The following is a 25,888-nucleotide window of genomic DNA, read 5'->3' on the forward strand; positions in this document are numbered from 1 at the left end:
GCTTACGGACTGTATCCCTTGCAGACTGTATTGATATATATTGATATATAATGTAGGAACCAGAATATTAATAACAGAAAGAAACAACCCTTTTGTGTGAATGAGTGTACATGGGGGTGGGAGGTTTTTTGGGTTGGTGCACTAATTGTAAGTGTATCTTGTGTTTTTTATGTGGATTTAATAAAAATAAAAAAAACCAAAAAAAAACCCGATACTGATAATAAAAAAAACGATACCGATAATTTCCGATATTACATTTTAACGCATTTATCGGCATCTCTAATTGGGTATATATATATATATATATATATATATATATATATATATATATATATATATATATATATATATATATATATATATATATATATATATATATATATATATATATATATATATATATATATATATATATATATATATATATATATATACACAAACATAGTACAAATAGAGTATGGTATTTTTTTAATTTTTTTTAATTTTTTTGTCATAAAGAAATACAATCATGTGTGCTTACGGAGTGTATCCCTGCAGACTGTATTGATCTATATTGATATATAATGTATATATTGTGTTTTTTATCTTGATTTAATAAAAAAATAAATAATAATAATAATATTTATATATATATTTTTTAATTTCTTGTGCGGCTTGGTACCAATCGGTTTACGGACCGGTACTGGGTCGCGGCCCCGTGATTGGGGACCAGTGCTCTAAAGCATTCACACATATAAAATCATATTATTTAATTTCTTCTTATTATTATTCCGTCTATTTTTTTTAAAATTATTTGTTTCACACAGTCCTTTGTGTATCGAAAAAACCTCTTCGGAGGTGGTGTTGCATAACTTCAAAGTAATCGTTTACTTTGCTTCATGACGGCGCTGGCCTGAATAGGTGGCATAGTTCTATCTCAGCCATCCGTCGCCACTGACAAATACACTAATATCTGCATCAGAAATCTACGCTCAATGTGAGTTATACAGACATAGAGTTAAAGAGTGTTGGTGATTCTGGATGCTTGATTTCATGGCTCAGTTGGTTTCCTTGAAGCTTTGTAATAAACTCACAGACACTTGGCACTCTGCTGTGTGCTGTACAGTGGTCCCAGATGAGGATGCTGATTCGGTGAATGAATCTTTTTGGATTGTCAGGCTGATGGCTGCCATGTGGAGATAATGATAATAAGAGTGTTGTCCAGCATGAGTTGTTGCAAGGCTTGCAGACCACCATCATCGCCTGGGAGGAAACAAACATGCTCACAAACTGAAACACGTCTTTCTGACCGGCCCGCCATATCTGTTCCTTCTGACGTGAGAACTATGAATGTCAAATACCAAACATACCCTGACTGTTGTATTACGACGATAGAAAGAGAAGTAGGAAGGATAAACTATTTGTCAGATATCAGGATAGTTTGAAACACTGGAGCAGCACAATGTTTGACCACCTGTTTAAACCAAAAATAGATATGTAAAAGTTAACAGAGACCTACAGTCGTTTTGTAAACAGAGCACATTGAAAGATTACGTTTTTTTAAAAGATTAACAACAAAAATACATGTATTTCTTTCTGTTTAGTCCTGTTTGTTCTCAACGTAGCTAATGATCATTAAAAAAAAAAATCATATTAATTACACTTTTGGATTTGAATTAACTGTTACTAATCACTGTTTAATACTAACAATAATTAACTTAAAATGTGCTCAGTATTTGGACACAAATGCAATGTTATTGTCAGAATATCAAACAGGAATTTTTTTCCCTAAAAACTGGTAACAGTTTTATCCAACAACTTGAAATTTGTCATATAGTACATCAGTCGGAGTCTCCTCACTCAGCTTTGATGTAAGCATTAACCTGATCGCTGGTCGTATAACAACACACAGCACCTCTCAGGTAACCATTCGTTGTTAAAGTAAAGGAGTGTGCCTCTAAAACAACTTGTATGCATAATCTGCGTACATACATAATTAATGTGATCATTTTTCTATCGCGTAAACTTTGACATCTCTATTTTTTTAGCAAAAGCTGACCATTTTTTTAAAATTGAAAAGTATAGACATTTTTTGACTCTGCAGTACCTTGATAAATGAGGTGAGAAACCATTGAATTAAAAAAATAACTCGAAGAAAAGTACAAAAGTGGCGTCCGTGGAGCTGTCTTATCCCCTTTTCCCTCTTCGCTCGTCACCGTTTTTGTAACTAATGTTAATTGTCCATTCATTCTTTTAATTCATTATTTACATATATTTTTGCGTTATTTTCTGGATGTTAAACTATAATTATTCTTAATAAGAATTTGTTTTGTGTTAGTATTTTTGGTCGTCTGGAACTGTTTACAGTACCTCCATCCATCCATCCATCCATCCATCTTCTTCCGCTTATCCGGGGTCGGGTCGCGGGGGCAGCAGCCTAAGCAGGGAAGCCCAGACTTCTCTGTCCCCAGCCACTTCGTCCAGCTCCTCCCGGGGGATCTCGAGGTGTTTCCAGGCCAGCCGGGAGTCATAGTCTTCCCAACGTGTCCTGGGTCTTCCCCGTGGCCTCCTACCGGTCAGACGTGCCCAAAACACCTCCCTAGGGAGGCGTTCGGGTGGCATCCTGACCAGATGCCTGTACCTCCATTAAACAATTTGATTAAATTAAACCATTGCTTTTTTGTTTTTTGGTCTTTGTCGGACCTTTTGGAATGGATTAATAATGAAAACCAAGTACTGTTTACCACGGTACTTGAACAATAATCCTGTCAGTTTGAAAGCTTCTCATTAAACAATATGTTCATTGTTGAAATTTGCAGTTTTGCACAGCATAATGCAAGGGAGTTTTTAATATTTTGAGTCTCTTACTCTATTACTTAATAGGGTTTAATCAATAGAAATACCTGAGTAATGACAGGGTGATGCATTAACTTATACAAACTTAACACAGGTCGGATGATACTTTCATAAGGAAATAATTCAATTAAATGGGTGAACCTTTAGAGGCATACTTTGTGTGGTGTGTGTATGTGTGCGTGTGCCTGTGAATGTTTATAAGGTCCAATCACAGCAAAAGTAATATCATGTAATTCACACTTACTTTTAAATATTTGGATATACAGTTGCGATCAAAAGTTTACATACACTTGTAAAGAACATAATGTCATGGCTGTCTTGAGTTTCCAATAATTTCTACAACTCTTATTTTTTTGTGATAGAGTGATTGGAGCACATACTTGTTTGTCACAAAAATAATTCATGAAGTTTAGTTCTTTTATGAATTTATTATGGGTCTACTGAAAATGTGACCAAATCTGCTGGGTCAAAAGTATACATACAGTAATGGTAATATTTGCTTACATGTCCCTTGGCAAGTTTCACTGCAAAAAGGTGCTTTTGGTAGCCATCCACAAGCTTCTGGTTGAATTTTTGACCACTCCTCTTGACAAAATTGGTGCAGTTCAACTAACTTTGATGGTTTTCTGACATGGACTTGTTTCTTCAGCAATGTCCACACGTTTAAGTCAGGACTTTGGGAAGGCCATTCTAAAACATTAATGGCCTCACCTTTTCTCCTCCAAACATATTGCTGGGTATTGTGGCCAAAGAGCTCAATTTTTGTTTCAAAATAAGAGTTGTAGAAAGTATTGGAAACTAAAGACAGCCATGACATTATGTTCTTTACAAATGTATGTCAACTTTTGATCGCAACTGTATTTATATAGTACTAGTCTTCTATTGTTAATAAGGAGTTAAAAGTGATTTACTGTGTGTGTGTGTCTGTGTGTGTTTGTGTGTGTGTGTGTTGAGTGATGACAGATAAGTGTTGAGGCACGGACATGTGTTCTCACGAAGCAAACATCTCCCCAGTTCTTCATCATTGACATTTGTCTCCTCCTCTTGCCAGCTTTGAAAACTTGAAAAAAGAGGATCACAGACATACTGTACATCTTAAAGGCTCATTAAAAAAAATAAGTGTATTTGAACATTTTAATCCGATCACTTCACTACCAACGCCTCTTCCGAAGCGTTTCAACGGGCCTCTATATCTTACAGGATTTATGAGAATGGTTGACAGCTCCTCCCACCCACACACACACACACTCTCATGGACCCAAGGCGACGTTGGCCCCCTCCCTCGTTCCCTCCCTGCCCCCTTTCCAGGTGCATTGCTGCCCTGCAGCCCTGCTCGTCTGAACATAGGAGGCTGCCACCATCCCTCACTTGATTTGTAAGATGTCAGACGCAACAAATTTATTTTATTGCTGTTCATCCCACACTCTTCAGAGATGTGTGTGTGTGTGTGTGTGTGTGTGTGTCTGTGTGTGTGTGTGTGTGCGTGTGTGTGTGTGTGTGTGTATGAACTGTATGCGTGTGTGTCATTTGTTCCTGCATGTGGCGTGCCATCTACTCTATTTTGAAAAAATTCACAAAGTTAAAGTGTTTCTTTGAGAAGTCCTGTTTGTGGAGTCTGAATAGCTTAAATAAAGAGTGTTTACTTGTAACTGAAAAAATATGTGGAAATGTGTTCTTTATAAAAGCAGACAAAAAGGCATTTGTGCATGGATATGATTGAAACTAGCACCTGCATGTTGTTTCTCCCGGCCGAGCTGAGGATGAATCATGTTAGCGTTATGAAACTCCGACTCTCACACTGTAGTGACACAAAGATCCCCGCCATCTTTTTGAGTGAGCCACTCTATCATCCGGTGTCTTTTCAGTCATTGTAGCAGTCACAGTTGGTTTCCACCCCCTTCATCACCGCCGCCCCATTGTGTGGCTTGGCCAGGGGGTTTCATACCATGGTGCTTATACAATGGTGGCATTGACACAGGTGATCCGATGCATTCAGCCAAGAGTCTGTGTTGTCATGTTTCTCTTTTCATGGCTGAGTAAAACATCCTCGGGAGCGACTCCAGGTGCAGGTGTTGGCACAGACTGAGAAAAGACTTAAATGTCAATCAAATGTCCTCAATTGGTCAAGACATATTGTATAAAAATACTCTGCTGTCTTATTTGTGTCAGTTTGCTGTATGGTAAAAAATAATTTTAGAAATTGTAGGGGAGCTTGAATTATTAGGGATGTAGATCTCTTAGTAACGGAGGACTCGATTCGCATCGCGATGCGTGGGTTACAGTGCAACTAAAAAACAATTCATTTATAAAACAGAATGAGTCGATCCGATCCGATTTAGTGTAAGATTCGATGAATGATTCAATTCTATGGTGAACATTTGTTGATGGACACATTCTTCTTTACACCACAAAAGAACAAGAACATTCCTACCTGCGCATACATTCCTCATGTTAGAGGATGAACAGTTAGGACCTTGGCACCAAGCGCTCAGACTAGATCCGTCCATGCTTAGTTAATGAGCATGAACTGATGAAAACTACTGGGATGAGAGCCCACACACGTCTTCTAAGACAACTAATCAGTTTAATGCCATGAGAATAGGGTTGTACGGTATACTGGTATTAGTATAGTACCACGATACTAATAAATCATAGTTATTCGGTGCTATACCACCTCTGAAAAGTACCGGTCCGCCACCCACCCCGTCGTCGTCACGTCGTGACATTGTAATGGCCATAGGGGTCCATCGATATATATATATATATACATAATAAATTGCCAGTCACAGTTAACTTGTGCTCAGCTGGGAAAATAAATATATATATACTTATTATGTCATCCATGTACTTATTAGAAACTGTTTCAGGCGTATTAAATCATGTTAATATTAAATATGTACGTAAATAGTATGTGGGGATATAAAAGGCATCCGGTTCTATCAGACCGGGCGGAAGCGGAAAGTGACGTCACTATAACCACTTGGAGCACCTGTCAGACGCAGTGTTTTTTGCCACGGAGCCACTTCTTGGAATAATCCGCCTTTTTGACATTTTTGGTGTGCTTTCCATTGGCCTGTGGAGAACCGGGAGAACAGAGACTCTTTCCAGGAGGACTTTGAGTTGGATGCGCAGTCTCGGTACCGTGAGTACACTGCTGCGGCTTTCAAACATTTCATCGCTTGCCCGTACGTGCATGTCACGTACGTAACTTTTGGGACTTTGGGGAAATATATGTGTTGTATGAACTTTGGGCTGTGGGATTTAGTGTGTTGTGTAGGTGTTTGATTTATATTGGCGGGTTATATGGACGGGAGGGGGGAGTTGTTTGCTATGCGGGATTAATTTGTGGCATATTAAATATAAGCCTGATCGTTTTGTGGCTAATAGTTATACATGTCTTGTGTTTATTTAATGTATTAATCATTCCCAGCTGAATATCAGGTCTCACCCATGACTCCTTAATTGCGTAGTGGCAAAGACACCCGGGGAACTTGGGTGCGTTTGTTACAGAGTGGTGACCCGTGCGGGGAAGCGGGGCTTAGTGTATCATTGATATCAGCGGCTCATATTTTCGTTGTTTTTTGCGAAGCACGTTAAGGGGAATAAGTAGTATATAAATATTATTTGTCTTGTTAAAATATAAATGTATATTGGGTTCACTTTTTTCCCCTAAATAGTCAGCAGTGTGACACACACACTCCTATTGTGTCACCATTTGTTTCTACATTTTGATACATATATACATCCATTTTCTGGAACATAAATACATACCATTTTTTTATACATTTACACACATAGACACTTACATATACGACAGTTAATAAATACTTACACATAATTAGTTTAATTGGAGCAATGTCGACCAGCAGCCACTCCCTAATGGAGGAAGAGGACAGACAGGACTTTGCTGATGCAGCCCAAGACCCAACTCCGCCCCTTGACCCTTTCCGCCATGTCACCAGTAGGCCCAATCAAAATGGTGTTGCTGAGCTGACTAACTTGCTGGACTCTATGTATTTAGAACAGTCCAGACAGGAGGCGGCAGCAGAGGAAGAGGATGGGGTGGAACCAGAAGCTGTCCTGGAGCAACTTCTAACGCTGCAACAACGAATGGACATTCTGGAGAACCGACTCACAGAAGCGGTCGACAGCACCCTTAACCGGGAGGATGGACTGAGGGCAGCGATGGAGGCCATGGCTGGAGAGATGAAAGCCTATGTGGACACGAAGGTGCAGAATTTCGACCAAGCTGTCGTAGCATGTCTGCGTCGAAGAGACAAAAGGTGGGGAGAGGAATTGAAAAATACCCTTGCTAAAACCCGAAGGTTTTGGCGACCAGCTAGCTTCTCCACTCCTGCAGCCGCCATACCAGTCAGCCACCACACACCTGTCAGAGACATCACCTTCCCTATTGCACCTGCTGTCTCCACCATTGCACCTGCTGTCTCCACCATTGCACCTGCTGTCACCACCATTGCACCTGCTGTCACCACCATTGCACCTGCTGTCACCACCAGACCACCAGCTGTCACCGCCATTACACCTGCTGTCACCGCCAGACCACCCATCAGGATGGAATTTCCCCAGTTTGGAGAGTCCAGAGGCTCAGCTGATGTCACCGATTTCATCGAACAGTGTGAAAACTTTTTAGCACTCCGCCCTCTGAGCGATGCTGAGCTGGTAGGAACCCTCAATGCTGTCCTAAAAGGTCCTGCCAGGAGTTGGTGGTCGGCAGCCCGCAGTAACATAACCAGCTGGTCTACATTTAAGCAGTCTTTCCTGGAAGCCTTTTTGCCAACTGACTACCAATCTGAGATTGAGATGCAGCTCCACTCCATTCTTCAAACCCCTAATCAGTGCTTGCGAGATTTCGCATATGATTATCGTGCCCTTTGCCTGAAGTGGAGACATGACATGGAGGAAGCCGAGATCGTGCGCCGCATACTCGGTGCCTGCAATCCCAGGTTGGCCAGTAGAGCAGAGCAGAGCAGAGCAATTTGTCCATTCTTAACATGTACAAGACACATAAGAACTGAGATTACATTTTCGGCACAATCCCGCTGACGGGACCGCCAACGGATCAGCCACTTAGGGCGCTCACGTGGAATCGTGACAACAATGGAACAGTTGGTCAAGGTGGGCTCCCTGATTGAACGGGATTGGACAAATAGTAAAGACTATTGGAGTCGGGTCCAACAATGCAACCCTCCAAAAAGATCTGGCAAGAAGATGGAGCATGGGCAGAGTTGAAGTGGGGCCGACCTTGCCGCTGCTATGGGCGAACAATCCCTCCTGGTGGTCCCTATTAACATGCGCGGCTCTAAGGGAGATGGAGTCCTGGACTCCGGATGCACGTACTCACTAATGAGTCATACGCTGTGGAAGGCTGTGAGGAAGTGCGGCGAGGTTCTGGAGCCAAGCGGCATTCCAAAGTTTGTCATGGCAAATGGACAAATAAACCAAGCAGTTGGAAAAGCCACCCCGCTCCTCAATCTGCATGACTGTCACAGCACCCTACAGGTTCATGTGATGGCTGATGGCCACTTATGTATGCCCTTGTTGTTAGGTCTCGACTTCATGACCACATCACAAATGGTACTCAAACCTCATCTCAGGAGGTATGTCATGCCCGGAGGGAGAGAATTCAAATTTCTCCCCAAAGGCAGAGAAATGCTTCGCTGGACTCACCCTGGTCCCTCCATTAATTTTTACATGGCCATAAATGAAGAACCCCAAGTTAATCAGTCTGCCATCCCCCTCCTCGAATCCCAACCTGAGGTGGTGCGACCACTGCTGCAGAAGTGGCCAACTGTGTGGACTGAGACTACTGGGGCCACCAGGGTAATTAAACATCAAATCACCACCATAGATGAGATGCCTGTGAGGAAGCGGGCTTACAGAGTGTCCAGTCAAAAACAAGAAATAATCGAAGAACAAATCAAAAAAATGATCAGCACCAGAGTGATAGAGCCATCAACCTCTCCGTGGGCCTCTCCTGTTGTTCTGACACCCAGGAAGGACGGAACACCCCGATTCTGTGTGGACTACAGGGGCTTGAACACCAAAACCCAGCATGACGCCTATCCCATGCCCCTCATACATGAGATCCTGGAGTCGTTGCAAGGCGCAAAATATTTCAGCTCCCTTGACCTGCAGAGTGGCTACTGGCAGGTTGCCATGGATGAGGATAGCAAGCCAAAGACTGCCATGATCACCCATCTGGGCCTATATCAATTTAAAGTTATGCCTTTTGGACTGCGCAATGCTGGGGCGACCTTCCAGCGCTTAATGGAGACAGTGCTGGGTGAGCTTAGGGGAATAATCTGTTTTGTGTACATTGATGACATCATTGTGTTTTCGCAAACAGAAGAACACCTGCTAGACCTTGAGGTGGTGTTTGCAAAATTACAACAAGCAAACCTCACTCTCAACATCAAGAAATGTCACCTGCTTCAACATCAGCTCACTTTTCTTGGACACCTAATATCAGGCAAAGGAGTGGAAGTAGATCCAGAAAAAATATCAGCAATAACTGCATATCCCCATCCCACAGACCTGAAGAGTCTTCAGAGGTTTCTTGGCATGGTCGACTGGTACCACAAGTTCATCCCCAGGCTGGCCGACATTTCATCTCCTCTAAACCAACTAAAAAAGAAGGATGTTCCTTGGGAGTGGAGTCCTACCTGCCAGGAGGCCTTCGACTACCTCAAATCCCTTTTACAGTCTCCACCAGTGCTTGCTCAGCCCCATCCACAAATCAGTTTCCAGGTTCACTGTGATGCCAGTGACTTGGGCCTCGGCGCGGTCCTGATGCAACGCCTTGAAGGTGAAGAAAGGCCAATTGCCTTTGCCTCCCGTGTGCTCCAAGGAGCTGAAGTCCGTTACTCCACTGCCAAAAAAGAGTGCTTGGCTGTGGTGTGGGCAGTTGAGAAGTGGAGACATTTCCTCGAGGGAACAACTTTTGATGTCTTCACGGACCACAGTGCTCTTGCCTGGGCATTCAACTGCCCTAAGACTTCGTCCCGACTTACACGATGGACGCTGAGACTCCAGGGATTCACATTCAGAGTCCATTACAAGAAGGGCTGCTGCAACGTGGTACCGGATGCATTGTCACGGGCACCGCAATCACCAGAAGGGAAGATTTGCCTCGTTGCCCCGAAAACCTACTGGTCAGATATCCCCAGCACACTGCAAGATCTCTCTGAGGCCCAAAAAACTGATACAACATGTCTGGAATGTGGACCTTCTGTTGACCAACCTACGCCTGGCCGGATACACCATCAACTTCAGCAAGGGGTGTGGTACCGGGGAGTACCATCTAAGTATGGCGGCTTCAATTATCAGCTGGTAGTGCCATTGTCTCTGGTGCCGCAGTTCCTGGACTACTTTCATGACAGTCCATTCGGAGGACATCTGGGGAGAATGAAGACACTCTTGAAAATTCTGGAAGTAGCTTGGTGGCCGACAGTAAGGAAGGATGTCTGGAGTCACGTCCAAGCATGCAGGACTTGTCAACAATACAAAAACCCCAACGACAAGCCAGCTGGGCAACTCCAGTCCTCTACCGTCAACGCCCCAGGAGAAATGCTGGGAGTGGACTTCATGGGACCTTTTCCCCTCAGTAAGGACCGAAACTCTGTACTGATGGCGGTGGTGGACTACTACTCCAAGGGGTAGAGCTTTTTGCTCTGAAAGACGCCAAAACTCCCAAGGTCTGCCAAATTCTCAAAAATGACATTTTCACTCGCTGGGGAGTTCCCACCTATCTTGTGTCTGACCGAGGGCCACAGTTCACAAGCCAACTGATGTCCCGTCTGTGCGAATCCTGGGGGGTAACCCATAAACTAACCACAGCTTACCACCCACAAACCAACATGACAGAACGAGTCAATCGCACCCTCAAGACCATGATTTCCGCCTTTGTAGGGAACCATCATCAGGACTGGGATAAGTGGCTGCCTGAATTCCGGTTTGACCTTAACACCGCTGTCCATGAGACGACTGGTTCAACCCCTGCCAGGTTGACTCTCGGGCGGAATCTGATGGGACCCCTGGAACGACTGGTGCACAAAGCTCCACCACCACACACATCTGCATATCACACCATACTTACACACACACACCTAAAGGACGAAGTGGAGAGACATGTAGGCGCGTCCAAAGCTCGACAAGCCAGATATTATAATGCACAACACAAAGATGTACACTTTGTAGTTGGGGATCTGGTCTGGATTAGGGCGCACCCACTTTCCAAAGCTTCAAGTAAATTCTCTGCCAAACTTGCACCCAGATGGTTAGGGCCTGTGCGGGTAGAGAAGAAGTTAGGTCCTGTAAATTACAGTATTCGTTGGTTGACTGATAAATGTAAGATGGATACTATTAATGTGGTAAACATGAAACCCTATTGTGGTCCCCATAAGCCGCTGGCTGGGGGGGGGGGGGGGGGGGGGGGGGGATGTAATGGTCATAGGGGTCCATCGATATATATATATATATATATATATATATATATATATATATATATATATATATATATATATATATATATATATGTATATATATATATATATATATATATATATATATATATATATATATATATATATATATATATATATATATATATATATATATATATATATAAAATAAATTGCCAGTCACAGTTAACATGTGCTCAGCTGGGAAAATAAATATATATATATACTTATTATGTCATCCATGTACTTATTAGAAACTGTTTCAGGCGTATTAAATCATGTTAATATTAAATATGTACGTAAATAATATGTGGAGATATAAAAGGCATCCGGTTCTATCAGACCGTGCGGAAGCGGAAAGTGACGTCACTATAACCACCTGGAGCACCTGTCAGACGCAGTGTTTTTTGCCACGGAGCCACTTCTTGGAATAATCCGCCTTTTTGACATTTTTGGTGTGCTTTCCATTGGCCTGTGGAGAACCGGGAGAACAGAGACTCTTTCCAGGAGGACTTTGAGTTGGATGCGCAGTCTCGGTACCGTGAGTACACTGCTGCGGCTTTCAAACATTTCATCGCTTGCCCGTACATGCATGTCACGTACGTAACTTTTGGGACTTTGGGGAAATATATGTGTTGTATGAACTTTGGGCTGTGGGATTTAGTGTGTTGTGTAGGTGTTTGATTTATATTGGCGGGTTATATGGACGGGAGGGGGGAGTTGTTTGCTATGCGGGATTAATTTGTGGCATATTAAATATAAGCCTGATCGTTTTGTGGCTAATAGTTATACATGTCTTGTGTTTATTTAATGTATTAATCATTCCCAGCTGAATATCAGGTCTCACCCGTGACTCCTTAATTGCGTAGTGGCAAAGACACCCGGGGAACTTGGGTGCGTTTGTTACAACATTGCTTGTTTACGAGCAGACGAGCATGTTCGGTAGCACACAATCACGGAGTACTTACAAGCAGACACAGTGAGAACGGACGCATTTTGGTTTAAGAACTGACGATAAAGGTGAAGTTATAACACTGAAACGCCCACCGGAAGAGGTGCTTTAAGACATGGCTAGCGAGCTAGCGGCTAAAGTCCAGCCCCAGTCTGCAGTGTTTTAGCTAATTCTAAATCACTAATCCTCGTCTCCATGATGACAAATAAAGTAAGTTTCTTACAACTATCGTCCCTGCAGGACGAGGAATAGCTAAACATGCTTCACTACACACCGTAGCTCACCGGCGACAAAATGTAAACAAACGCCATTTGTGGAGCTACACCTAACATCCACTGTAATGATACCATGTACAGGCGCGTATCAGGTCGATACTACTATGAATACGTCGATATTTTTTGGCATCACAACATCTGCTTTGTTTTTTTTTATATATATATATTGTGTTTATAAACTCAGGAAATATGTCCCTGGACACATGTCGAATATATTTTTTAATTGTTTTTTTTATTTTTTATATACCTTTATTTATAAAGTTCAATATTTACAAACACACATATCAATAGGGACAATTAAAGGCCTACTGAAACCCACTACTACCGACCACGCAGTCTGATAGTTTATATATCAATGATGAAATCTTAACATTGAAACACATGCCAATACGGCCGGGTTAACTTATAAAGTGCAATTTTAAAATTCCTGCCACACTTCCGGTTGAAAAACTCCTTTGGATATGATTTATGCGCGTGACGTCACAAAATCCACGGAAGTGGTTGGACCCCATCGGACCCGATACAAAAACCTCTTGTTTTCTTCGACAAAATTCCACAGTATTCTGGACATCTGTGTTGGTGAATCTTTTGCAATTTGTTTAATGAACAATGGAGGCAGGATTCATTTCAGTAGGCCTTTAAAGCAAGTACAAAACAGTACAATACAGCGCCAGGGTGTTGTTAATTCAATAAAGTAATTATAATAGAATGTAAAATATATATGAGGATATATATGTAGTAATGTTCTGTAAATATTTTAAATTTAGAGCATAGCATTATAATTTTCACAGCTTTTCGGTTGCTAGATGTAGATAGAGTTTTAAAGTAAAGTTCTAACTTTTTTTTGAAGGCACAAAAAACAGGTTGGGTATTGAGAACCTTACATTTATGAATATAAAACTTAGCCAATAGTTTAATGAGGTTGCAAAGGTAAAATTCCTTTTCACATTTATTATCATACTGTGTAAATCCAAAAAGCACATCTTTAAGACAAAGCAAAAATTTGTCATAAATATTGTCCAAGATGAAACGACAGATGCCTTGCCATAGTGATGTCAAATATATTTATTTTCCACGAGTCAAGGCCAGTCATCATTGTACCCCGCCTTCCGCCCGATTGTAGCTGAGATAGGCTCCAGCGCCCCCCGCCACCCCAAAGGGAATAAGCGGTAGAAAATGGATGGATGGATGGAGTCAAGGCCAGTGTCATCACTGATGCCTAAAGATTCTAGCCAATGGCTTGACTGGGGGGCGTGACTTCCGGGACAAATATGGGAAGTGACGTGAGTTGTGGAGTTCAAAGGTCGTTTGAATGGTGCCGGAAAAGAGAGCTCATTGTACAAGAACTTTGCATTTTGTGAAATAAAAAAAAACAACAACTGGGAATCTGTCTGAGCTTCTATTCCTTGGGATGTTACAATATTGACGGACGGCACAGCACGGAAACAGTCCGCGATGTTAATGTCACATATCTTGCAAGTAATTATTTGGCGGGCCGCCGTGACGGTAACGCCATGTAAGTAACGTGACAAGCGCGTAACTCTTATGTCAGACAACCATGGCTCTTGTGTTCTTTTAAAGACAAGAACCGTCAGATGATTTCTAGTTGGGCGCGATAACCGGTTTATGTGTTTACACTCGATTAACCTAAGGATTCACAGCTAAATCTGATCGATTGAGGGGGCTGTAACCAACGTAGCTGAATTGGCCACTTCTCCATCCGGATATCCGGTCGCATCAGTTTATCATTAACAACCCTAGATTATATTTCTAGTGGAAGTCGGAATTTATACATAACTTAAGGCTATGTTCACTGCGCAGGTCAATTACGATGAGTTTTGACCACATGTCTGATTCTTTCATGTCAATACGCACGGTACTATTCATAATTTTTCAAATCTGACCCAGGCCTAATTTGTATGGTGATGCAAATCAGATACAATATTTTTCGGACTATTAGGCAAACTTAAATCTTTTTATTTTTCTCAAAAATCGACAGTGGGCCTTATAAACCGGTGTGCCTAATGTATGTATTCATTCTGGTTGTGCTTACTGACGAGAAGCAATTTTATTTGGTATATGGTGTAATGATAAGTGTGACCAATAGATGGCAGTCAGACATTAGCGATACATGCGGACTGAAGGTTGAGCCCATTCAATAAATGACACTTGCAAGTACAGGTAAGCAAGCAACACCAAAACTTTGATGTTTTATTGAGAATATAGAACATTACACCCAGCGCTCAAAAATCTGTCAAATTGTTATTTAGCGGATGTTTTTTTGCCCTATTATGCCAAACCAACCTTTCTTACCTACTGGTACCGGCTAATGTGTATCTGGGATCTGTCCAAAGATTTGCGTGTGTCCTTCATTGTATTCTGTGAAGTAGTCAATAATCTTCTTGTCTTTCTCTTTCGTCTTGTTGTTGGGCATTCATCCTCCACTGTTGCCTCTTCAAATACAAAGAAGCATACAGTTAGTTCTAACTTATATCTGCCAGTACACTCGCTACGGAAGCACTAAAAACTACAACAAAAGATGACAAGGAGAATACGCTGTCGAAGTGGAGGCACGTAAATAAGACCGTCCAAAAATCGGTGCATCTTGAAGAGATGGTGAGAAAGCGGCTTGAAATTGGTTTGTAATAATAACATTGAGAATAATCTATGCAACATTTTGACCAAATAACATGTTATGTTGAACACAAGGATGTGTTTTAAATGTAGGAAAAAAAAAAATGTCCCTTTTAAAGCACCTTAGAATCCAGTGCGCATTGTGCATAAAAATAGACCCAAATAGACCCATTCATCGACAGTGCGCCTTATAATCCGGTGCGCTATATGGTCCCAAATTAATGAGATGTGTCTGATGTGACCGCAGTCTGAACAAATGGGTCGCGTTCATTTGACCAATACATCATCATAAAGCTATAAGTGTCATAATGTGTTGCCAATATAGACGGTTACTAAAAAGAAATAGTTAACACTTTAGCAGAAAAAAAAGGGTCATTAGAATAATACACAAAGCGTGCTACTATGAACATACCAATCCATTATTTATAAGTTCTAGTGTGTTAACATTTTCAGATATTGTGTTTTTAAAAACAATGGAAATTATGTTTCGAGTAAAGAACAACAGCCTTCCAGCTTGTATTCTTAGGTTATTTCAATCAAGAGGAGAAAACTATAATTTGCGGGGGATATTGATTTTTGAAATAGGTAAAGCAAGAACGAATATTAAATACAAATGTATTTCAGTTTTAGGAGTTAAATGGTGGAACAAGCTCAGTGATGAGCTGAAGACATGTACTTCTTTGTTAAAGTTCAAGAAAACATTGAAAGGTGAAATAATTGAAAATTATAAAATATAGTAACAATTACTTTCATCCCATTGATTTTGATTTTTTTTTTTAACGTTGATGTTCCAGGTAATCTTATTTTCAGTGAAGGTTTAGGATAGGCAAATATAAGCTTTGGCTTCAGCCTATTCCTTTTTCGGTCATGCTTTTTCTTTTCTTTTCGTTTCCTTTTGTGTGTAAATGTGTATGATTGTTATATATGTATAGTCTGTACTCTTAAACTGGTCACACAAAATGGTTAATGGTTGATGGTTGATGGTTGATTATATGACCGAAATAAACTTATTTCATTCATTCATTCATTTCATTCATTCATTCATTCATTCATTCAAAACCGGCGAAAAGTTAGATAGGACTCACATCAATGTTCGACCACCCCTGACTCCTCACAACGAAGCAAATGACCCACAAACTGCGAGAGCCAAAATGCTTGCTCTTTTCTTTCCTATAATCTCCTGCATAAAATAATTTGGTTAAGAAAATGTTGACTTCGATTGAACAAAATTCTCGAAATGTCCACAAATGTGCCAGGACTAAGACCTACTTCAATTGGAGACATGTTTACTTACGTAAACAGACTGTAGCGTGGGTGACGTCATTTGCGCATGCAGATCAGTTCAGATACCCTTTCCGCACACATTTGATTTTTTTTTTTGTATAGTGTAAGGACTACAAAAAAGACGGGATTTAACAAAAAGTTTGAAATAGGCATCATACCCTGCAAGTGTGAACGTGGCTTAAGACTCACACTGCACACATAATACATGGAGGACATAAAGCAATAAAGAATGAAATAAAACAGTCATCGAAAAGTGAACAATCCCTTACTTTTATTTATGTAGTTGTCTTGCACACTGGAAGGCGCGTTGCGTTGCAAGGGAGGGAGCAGCAAATTTAATGGGACGAAGGAAGGAGAAGTGCTTTCTTAGTGTAGCATCTAGGGCTGCGCCGAACGATTATTTCTTGAATTGATTATTCTATTGATCATTTTTTTGTTTCATTTGTAGATTTTATATAGTTTTGTATGTAACTGTTTTTAGTGTATCGGTGAAACACATTTTACAATTGAATTCCCCCAAAATACACCAACAATTTTCATGTATGTAGAAACTTGAAAAGCATGTTGTTTGATCGGGGTTACAAAATTAAATTATCTAAAAAAGCCCTTTCACTTACTCTGCCATCCCTGGATGACTTGATGTTTGAGCTTTGCAGCGGTGTTGCTTTTAAAAGTAATTTCTAATTAGCGTAGTTTACAAATAACCTCTAAAGGCTTGTTTTCTATGGTGGTATCTAAGGGTGTTCCAATCAGGGTTTTATGCTACCAATTCCGATACTGATCCACAAGTGAGATCAGCTGATACATAGCTTTATAAACTGTAAATTTTATGATTTATTTAAGGTGAGTGCTATTGACGATATGATCTGAAAAAAAGGGAATCATAAAATCACCTTACTTTTTGGGATGTGAGCTACTGGTGCGTCATACTACACATTTGGGTATCTAGTGGCAGTATTAACACCGGTGCATTTTACTTTAATATATTTAAGATCACCTAATGATTTAGCTTTTTAATTTTGAATAACAATAATAATCAGCAGAAAAACACTAGACAGTGTAACAATATCAACTTAGGGCATGATTTACTAAAGGTTTGCGTGGGCTAAAACACGTGCAAACCTGATAGCACACGCAGAGTTAATCTACTAAACGTGTGCAAAATGGATTGCGTGTGTTAAGTGAGCCGAGTTAGGTGTGCAATCCATTTTGCGCCTCTGTCATCATTAATATGCAAAATATATGCTGATCATCAAAACTCCCACAATACTGATGGAGAAATGCAAATATAAATATTTAGCACACGCAATGTGATTTATCAACACTCAACACCGTTTTGCAAGCACCATTTTGTGTTTTATTTGGCACGTGTCAGAAGGACGTGCAAACAGACACAGTTCCACACACGGCGGCAGGATCAGTGCACAGACAGACGATGCACATACAAGAATCCGCCGTCCTACGTGTGTGTGTCAACATTTTAGACGGCCATAAATAAAAAAACATTAGACATATCGTTCATTCAGTAACATCATGTTATAATTTTATGGCTGCTACAGGACTTAAGGGGCTGATTTAAATTTAAATTACATTTTTGCATTTTGGTTTCCTTTAGTATTTTTTCAATGACCTGTTTTTTTTACAAGGAAAATATATGATTGAAATATTTCTTATATGAAAAAAACAAGTATGCATCTTTTGCATCTTGAGCGGAGTAAGCGCAGCCTGTCTCTAATGAGCGCACCTTCTGCGGTAAAAAAGAAAAAGAAAAAGTTGTGTCAATGTAGATGCACTGCAGGACCGCTTCTAAAATGCCCAGAAAAAGTTGTTCATGTCTCCTGCATGTTTGAAAGCATCGCAAAACGCTGCAGGTAGGAGCATGATAACATGAATGTGCAGTAAATGGTGACGCAAAATTCTCATTTAAAAAGGGCCGTCTGCAGCACTTCACAATTGCACAAGCAGTATTAGTAAATCGCACGCAGCACGCCCAATAACGCCCCACTGTATTAGTACACGCCATTTCATAGTTTGCAGATGCTGTATAAAGTGAAGTGAAGTGAATTACATTTATATAGCGCTTTTTCTCAAGTGACTCAAAGCGCTTTACATTGTGAAACCCAATATCCAAGTTACATTTAAACCAGTGTGGGTGGCACTGGGAGCAGGTGGGTAAAGTGTCTTGCCCAAGGACACAACGGCAGTGACTAGGATGGCGGAAACGGGGATCGAACCTGCAACCCTCAAGTTGCTGGTACGGCCGCTTTACCAACCGAGCTATACCGCCACACAGCGCGTATTTAGATCTTAGGAATTGAGGCCCTGAGAGTATTTGAACCATTTAATTACTCTCTTTTATTTCATAAAATTGTTTAAACAAAATAAAGTCAATAGTACACAACAATTAAACAAAAGTAAAAACTACCATCTACTGGCAGTCTGGCACACGACGTACACAGCAGAACAGAACAACAGTTGCCTCTGTTGCTGTAATATTATCCTCTCTGTAGACACGTGATAATCTACTTAATTTCTGTTTACTTTCCGATGTAACGCGGTTCCATATACATCATTTCGAGCTAGCTTAGCGCTAGGAAGTTTTCGCGTCATCAGCTGCTCACTTGGCTCGATGTGTCACATTTTTAGCCTCTTTCTCTAGTTCCCCAGTGACAATATTACTTGTGAGAATATAGTTTATTATTGATATTTACCTAATGGGGCCGCTCCGCACAGTGTATAGATATACACAACCACAGTTAGCAGTAGCTGCTAGCAGTAGCCTTGTCTGTCAACAAAAGGACCAAGCTGCAAGGTATGAGCTACAAGTGACCATTTTTTTGCGATCAGCATTGAAAGGCATTGATTGGAAACTGGCGATCACAGATTTACCACTGAAATTGGTCAACAATTTTAGGCGGACGATCAATTGGAACACCACTAGTGTCATCATTTGCCGCAACGCAAGGTACATACCTTCAAAATATTTTCATCAGAAATCAGAAGTCGACAATTTGCTTCAGCCTACGCCTACGTATTCTTCCGCCACACCCATGTAAATCATTATCGAGCGATTATCAGATTTTCAACAAAAAACACTAAGGTTGAAAATACGTTTTTAAAGGGGCCCTATCATGCAAAACCAACTTTTCTTACCTATTAGTACCTGCTGTTCTAAATTTGGGATCTGCATAAGTCCGCTGATAATTTGAAAACAAGGCGTGGAGGCATTGCAGAGATTTTTATAAGAAAATCTTGCCTTCCTAACTACTTTCTCCAAACTGTTTGTTTGGAATGTGCTCAATTGGCTCAATTGGGAACATCTTTAGCAGGTTATCCAATAATGGTATAAAACTACCCAAACTCCCTTAGCGTCCACAATTTTTAGTTTATGCACGTGCATCTGTAGTTTGGATGACAAAATGCCCAAAATACGACTCTAAGAACGAAAATGCTGTTATTTATGGTATTACCCAACCCAGGACACTATTCAAACCTTAAGTCTCATCTGAAGTAAGAAGTGCCTCGTTAACTTTTTGGTTTCGTATAAATGTGCCTTTAACTTTAAAGAAGTCGCTTCGAGTGTGTGCCAAGAAGAGTCCTGCTTTATTCACAAACCTTCACAAAAAGATGGATTTTCTGATAAACTACTTTTAATGGCTGGCTTTGTGCCAACTATTTATGGCACTGAAGGAGACAATGAAACGGTAAGTAATAGCAGTAGGTTAGATAAGTGTGAAAAATATGTTAGCAATGTTAGTTCTATTTGTTGTGTAGCTAGCTTAGTCTCTACTGTAAGACAATAGCATCACCATCCTCTGGCTAAATAAGGATTTAATTTCCTATGTAGTTTTAGTTGGACCAGTGCCTACTGAGTTCGGCAATGGACGAATAAGGTGTATAATCTGGTATTACGTTTGCGATGTCGCGTAACGTACATTGTAGCCTTGAACCTCAATTTGTTTACAAGTTGAAGAATCTGTGCAGCGGCGTTATTCACAGGATATAGAATATAAAAGCCTTTTGTCAATATACACATATATACGCGGTAGAAAATGGATGGATGGATGGATCTAGTATTAGAAAGTTACAGATTAGGTAGAAGTTTAACCTTAGCCAGCATTTATAGCTTCAGACCTGTACGTCAGTCGGGTTTTCTTCCTCGCTTTCGTCCGCCCCCATACTCGCCTCCCTACTTGGTGTCGACAACAAACCACGGTGAGACGCTGATCTCGCTATATCATCTGGGATTTTGTGTTGTGGTGAAAGTCACTCAAAACAGATGGCTGTTGGCGGTTACCAATGCCCAGAGTGCACAATAAAAGAAAAAGAGCTATACAAATACAAAACAAAGCTGACGGGCAGGGGAAAATGCTCACTTGGTGTGAGGGGGCTTGGTGGGGAGAGGTTAATTTGCATCTAACAACTCCACCTCTCAAAACAAGCTGTTGGGTAAAAAAATGGCTTGAAAATAAGTCTGTTAAACAAAATCTATACAATTTGTTCAGCAAAGAACCACCATTACATGTTATTTAGACCAATGTTTCCTAACCATTGGGCCGGGGGCCATTGTTGGGCCGCGAGCACCCCCTAGCGGGCCGCCAAAAAAATCTATTTCTCAGTTGTGGTCTGTATGGGCCACAGTGGTAGTCAGTTATAATACAGTTTCCCCCACTTCTGGCAGTAACGACAATCTCAAACAGAAGAAGTCTGGAGCTAAAGTCATAGAAAATTGTGACTAGAGTGGTGAAGCTGTATTTTCATTTGCACTTAAATTATTATTTATTAATTTAGTTACAATTAATTAATTTTTGTACTGCGTAAATGTATATACAGTTATTTTTAATCAGTTTTATGAGTCCCTTCTTTTGTAGTATATTTGATTAATATTCTTTTAATAAGCCTGACCTAAGCCTTCACGTTTTCATATCATTTGAAAAGGTTATCCGGTAAATTGTAAGTAGGTTAGATACAATTAAAATCAAGAGTAAGATTACTAATTTAGTGTTAGTATTTAAGCTGGCCCTGTGCTTTCTGTGATGAAAAAGTTGGGCCCTGAGGTCAAAAAAGTTAAGAACCTCTGATGTAGACAACAAGGAGGTGTTTTTAATGTAGAAGAAAAATCATGATATCACTAGTTTAAGTAATCTATAAGAGTGTCAAAAAAACGTTTCAACTAAAATGTCCGATATCTGATTTTTTTAACTGAGCAGCAATCGGCTGATGAGCTGCCGAGCCCAGCCGGCTTGGAATGAAGAGACCCCTGTGGCGGAACTGAAGCGAGAGTTAAAGGCATATTCGATCCAGGAAAGGTTGAGAGCCCAGGAAGCAGGTTGTTGATGGCAGATGCAGCGTATGGTGGCCTCCGGGTCTTGGTTGGCTCGCTCTGTCTGGCCGTTGGACTGTGGATGGTAGCCAGAAGAGAGACTAGCTGAGGACCCGAAAGATTTGCAAAATGCCTTCCACACAGCTGATGCAAACTGGGGCCCTCTATCAGAGACAACATCAACAGGAAACTCCTATAGATGAAACACATGTTGAACCAGCAGATCAGCAGTTTCCAGGGAGGATGGAAGTTTAGGTTATGCGTCGAAGTGGACAATCTTGGAGAAACGGTCCACCATTGTGAGAATGACTGTTGCCATTGGATGGAGGGAGTTCTGTGATGAAATCCAATGTTACATGTGACCAGGGAAAGGAAGAATGGGCAGCGGCCTCGGGAGTCCAGCAGGAGTCTGGTGTGATCGCTTATTGTGGGCACAGATAGAGCAAGCCGCAACAAAGTCCTTGACGTTGGTCCTCATGGAGGGCCACCAAAAACGCTGCACTACAAGAAACATAGTCTGATTGACTTCGGGTTGGCATGCCAGTCTGGAACTGCGTGCCCAAGAGAGTACTTTAGAGCAAATGCCTGGTGTGACACAGAGTTGACCAGTCGGGCAGGCAGCAGGAACAGAAACTTCCTTGATGGCCGCTTCCACCTCCTTCTCCACTTCCCATTGTAGTCCCCCCCCAGGATCCGGGCCTGAGGGACGATGGTCTCATGAGGGCTCTCATCCACCAGAGAGGAGTGCATCCTTGACAGGGCATCAGGCTGTCAATCTGTGATCCAAAATGGCGGAGTAAAGTTGAAGCAGGAGAGGAACAAAGCCCATCGTGCCTGTTAAGGATTCAATCTTTGGGCGTAGTGCAGATAAGTCAAATTTTTATGGTCGGTGAAGGGTAGCTGTGAACCCTCCAAGTGGTGCTTCCACTCCTGCTGAGCCAGCAAGACAGCCAGATGTTCCCAATTGCCGGTGTCATAATTTTTCTCTGCAGGCGTCAGATGGCATGAGAAGAAGGCACTGGGGTACAGCTAATCATTGGACAAGTCAGGCTGGGAAAGGACATCCCCACACCAGAGTCAGACGCATCGACCTCAACAAAAAATGCAGAATCAGAATCAGGATGAGCTAGAATGTGAGCAGAAGTAAATCATCCTTTTAACAGGTTAAATGCAGCTTCAGACTCTTGGGGTCAAGCAAAAAGGAGTTTTAGTGGATGTGAGCTTCGTGAATGGATCAGCGACCAGATTATAATTGCGGATAAACCGTCGATGGAAATTCGGAAAGCCCAGGAATTTTTGCAGAAGCTTCCTAGATGTAGGAATGACCAGTCGACCAAGGCCTGAACCTTGGCCGGATCGGGTTTCAGCTGTCCTCGCTCCACAATCAACCCCAAGAATGAAACTGAAGAAGCATGGAATTTACACTTCTAGGCCTTGACAAAAAGTTAATTTTCAAGTAGTCTCTGAAGAACTAAGCGGAATTGTTGAATGTGTTCCTCTAGCGTGGTTGAAAATACCAAAAACGAAACTACTGAGCATGTCACGCAAGATGTCGTTTATGAGACTTTGAAAAACAGCAGGGGCGTTGGTTAACCCAAATGGCATAACTAAATGCTCAAAATGCCCCATAGGTGTATTAAATGCTGTCTTCCACTCGTCACCCTCCCGGATACGAATTAGATGGTAAGCGTTTGAGATCACGTTTAGTGAAAACATTTGTGTGACTAATGGAGCTAAAGTCAAAGGATACTTGCTTTTTATGGTAAAATAATTTAGCGCCCAGTAATTAATATATGGTCGGAAAGACTTGGCCTTCGACAAAAAAAATCTAGCAGCAAGTGGAGAAGAGGAAAGTTGGATGATAACGGAAGCTAAAGACGATGTGATATATTCTTTGAGGTTTTCGCGTTCAGGTCGTGTAGTATATAAGCAGGTAGTGAGTAATGGAGCCTCTGCAAGAAGGTCGATGAGGTGGAAATGATAATATGCGTGCGTTACAGAACACTTTGCCGAGATCATGGTAGGCAGGCAAAACGTGTGAGGTCGATTTCCTTAGGCATGGTAATTAGTATTAGTGACAACTGAACGTGGGCTAGCAGACTTGAAGCAGTGGGAGTTGCAAAAAACACTCCAATTTGTTATCGTGAATTTATTCCAATCAATATGAGGGTTGTGTGTGGTAAGCTAGGTTAGCTCGAGGACAACAGGAGCGGAAGGAGGGGGAATGAAGAAAAATGTACTCTCTTCGAAATGGTTACTCGACACACAAAGTGTGAGTGGTTCGGTCTGAAACAGCACATCTAAAAAAAAATTATAATAGGTATGTTCTGAATCTTAACAAAATCCTCATCAAGAAAACAGTCATCAGCACCTAAGTCGATAAATTCTATTATTTCAAGTTCTTTAGATTTCCAAGAAAGAGTACCTGGCACTGGATAAGAAATGGGCGAACATCGGCAGCATCCCCAGAAAAGTGTTCAGGGCGAGACAGCAGAGGGCAGTAATCAGCCAGTTCGAGTGCCGGGCTGGAGCGTGGTTAGTATCACAGAAAACAGAGTTTCTAGAGCCTCCATCTTAGCATCTCCGTGAGAGCACAGGCTATGAAGACTGGCGCCAAGCTCAGTAAACATCTCCTCCTGTTGGTGTAGGCGTAGCGCTTGGTATGCAGGGCCCCATCGAAAAAGTACGCTTCGGATGGGTCCAACTGTCTGGCTGGTTCTTTATGTTACACTCTTGTAGCAGAATGGACCCCAGAAACAGAAACGGCAGAGTTGTGCGTACTAAATCTTTAATTAAGTACAATAAGGTAAAAAACACAAAACAATGGCACTGGTGGCAAAAAACCGAGCCACGAAAAAATAGGTAGACAGAGTAGCAAACAAAAATACTAGCTAGGAGGAAGGTGCAGGGAATCGGGGCACAACAAAAAAATACAAAGTAACAAAATAAATACTTATCAAATCCAGGCAGGGAAAATTAGTGAGGAGATATTTGTCATGGTCTGATGTGCAACGTCAGGGAAAGAACCAGCAATAGCAGGCGAGTGCAATCAGCTTAAATAATGAGCGTGTGATTGCCAGCAGGTGTGCCCCGAGCTCCAACCTTCCTCCCACATCCAGACAGAGTCAGGAAAAAGCAGACAGAAAGTACAGGAATGTAACAGTTTTTGTTATTGTTTACAAAGTCAGGAAGACCAAACTCTGACACGATCATACAGGGAACGGACCGTCACAATCAGACAGTCCGATACTCCATACTTTCTGAGCACTCCTCACAGGACTCCCTAAGGGACACGGTCAAATGCCTTCTCCAAATCCACAAAGCACATGTAGACTGGTTGGGCAAACTCCTATGCATCCTCAAGGACCCTGCCGAGAACCTGTGAAACCCAAATGATTTAACCTCTTAAGGCCCAAGCTGTTTGTTTAAATGTTTTTTTTATTTCTCTTTGCTATTTGGGCTTATTGGACCCTAATTAGAATAAAAACTAAAAATCATCTTTTGATATGATGTACTTAGTCCATAAGTACACAAACGTGTACTTCATGTGTAGTGACATGCAAATTTTTATTTTTACACTTTTTTTTTTCCAAATTCCATTGTATGTTATACTCTTCTGACATCACCAGATAGCAGTATAAGTGTCCACATAAGCGGCATAAGACCCTAATTCAGAAGTGTACACAAATTTGGAAATAAGAGCTGAAAGTCGCTGTCCACGCATGTGGCCACTAAGGCCTTTCGAGGTTAAATGGGAGGTATTAGTAGTTTTGACTTTTGTTTACTTATTGTGCAATAGCCACTTTCTTTTGTCAAAAATGTATGTCGCATTCAATAACACAGCTTTAATACATCATCTGATTTACAAAATACTAGTGAATTATACATTTAATAAAATCCACCATTCAATTTTCTACCGCTTGTCCCACTCGGGATCACAGGGGTGCTGGAACTTATCCCAGCTGCACTCGGGCGCAAGGCGGCGTATACCCTGGACAAATCGCCATCTCATCGCAGGGCCAACACAGACAGACAACATTCACACTCACATTCACACACTAGGGACAATTCTAGTGTTGCCAATGAACCTATCCCCAGGTGCATG

The 25,888-nt window shown here is 41.3% G+C and overlaps 1 protein-coding gene across 1 annotated transcript in view; it reads left to right on the plus strand.

Moving 5' to 3' along the window:
* The window catches only part of LOC133657379 (SPARC-related modular calcium-binding protein 2-like), a 91,349-nt gene that overhangs the window by 7,943 nt on the left and 57,518 nt on the right, over positions 1–25,888 (plus strand). The gene's annotated exons all lie outside the window — the stretch shown is intronic.

The sequence above is a fragment of the Entelurus aequoreus genome, linkage group LG09 (genome assembly GCF_033978785.1).
Source record: "Entelurus aequoreus isolate RoL-2023_Sb linkage group LG09, RoL_Eaeq_v1.1, whole genome shotgun sequence".
Classification (NCBI taxonomy): domain Eukaryota; kingdom Metazoa; phylum Chordata; class Actinopteri; order Syngnathiformes; family Syngnathidae; genus Entelurus; species Entelurus aequoreus.